This window comes from Camelus bactrianus, chromosome 1 (genome assembly GCF_048773025.1).
Source record: "Camelus bactrianus isolate YW-2024 breed Bactrian camel chromosome 1, ASM4877302v1, whole genome shotgun sequence".
Lineage (NCBI taxonomy): Eukaryota > Metazoa > Chordata > Mammalia > Artiodactyla > Camelidae > Camelus > Camelus bactrianus.
In genome coordinates this window covers 96,153,389-96,154,339 of record NC_133539.1, presented here as the reverse complement: position 1 = coordinate 96,154,339, position 951 = coordinate 96,153,389, and the positions used below count along the sequence as shown (strand labels likewise).

Sequence of the window (951 nt, the reverse complement as noted above, 5' to 3'; positions counted from 1 at the left end):
GTTGCTTTTGCTCAGTCTGAGTTTTGTTTAGCACAGGAACAGTAAAATACATTAGGTCTTGAAACTTTTTAGCCCAGGAACAGTATTATTTCCTCACTGCAAATAACTTAAAATTAATTCAAAGACTGCACACAGATATTTTTCTTTTAGGATAAGCATGCTTCTAGATCTAGTTCATTCCTTCACCATGAAGAAATCTTAAATGACCACTGTGCCTCTCTAATGCTTTTGGTTCATAAAATATTATATTCCATCTCCTTTTTAAACAGTCAAACTCCTGTTGTTTAATTCACTTGTTTTGTTGACTTCTGTTTGCAGTGTTGTGCTAGCTGTCAGGTACATAAAATTGAATGAGTGGAATCTTGGATGTGACAAACATGTAAACAAATACATGCAAGAACTGATGACTTGTGCTGTTGAAACATTTTGCAGAGGGTACACAAAGAGGGTGTGGGCGATGTGACAAAGTTTTATGCAGGAGCTAACACTTTTTTTTTTTTTAATGGAGGTACTGGGGATTGAACCCAGGATCTCATGCATTGTAGGCATGAGCTCTACCACTGAGCTCTACCCCCACCCCAGGAGCTAACACTTGATCTGAGTTTCAAAGAATAAGGAGGAGAGGGAGAGAAAGGAAGGGAATTGTAGGCTAAAGGAACAGGTGTGAAAGTTTGGGAAACTGACAACTAAACAGAATGACAATTTTAAATAAGTATTACTTTATATTAAAATATTTCATTTTTGCTCACATTTTCTTTGGAATATAGATCTTATTCCCTCAATAAAACTGAAAGGATCTTGTACATGGGAAATCTTTTTATATCCCTCATGTCATCTAAATCTGTATCTAGAGAACATGCAATAAATACTTTGATTTATTTGTAAGTGGTAACTGAGAAGACTAGGAGGAAAAGTATTGTGGGTTGGACTATTTACTTTAACTAGTTTAGC

General features: G+C 35.5%; 1 non-coding gene across 1 annotated transcript; it reads right to left on the bottom strand.

Annotated features, from left to right (window-relative positions):
* Positions 1 to 503: 503 nt before the first annotated feature.
* TRNAC-ACA (transfer RNA cysteine (anticodon ACA)) lies at positions 504 to 575 on the bottom strand. Its single transcript has one exon. It is a non-coding gene; the product is annotated as a tRNA-Cys (tRNA).
* Positions 576 to 951: the final 376 nt, after the last annotated feature.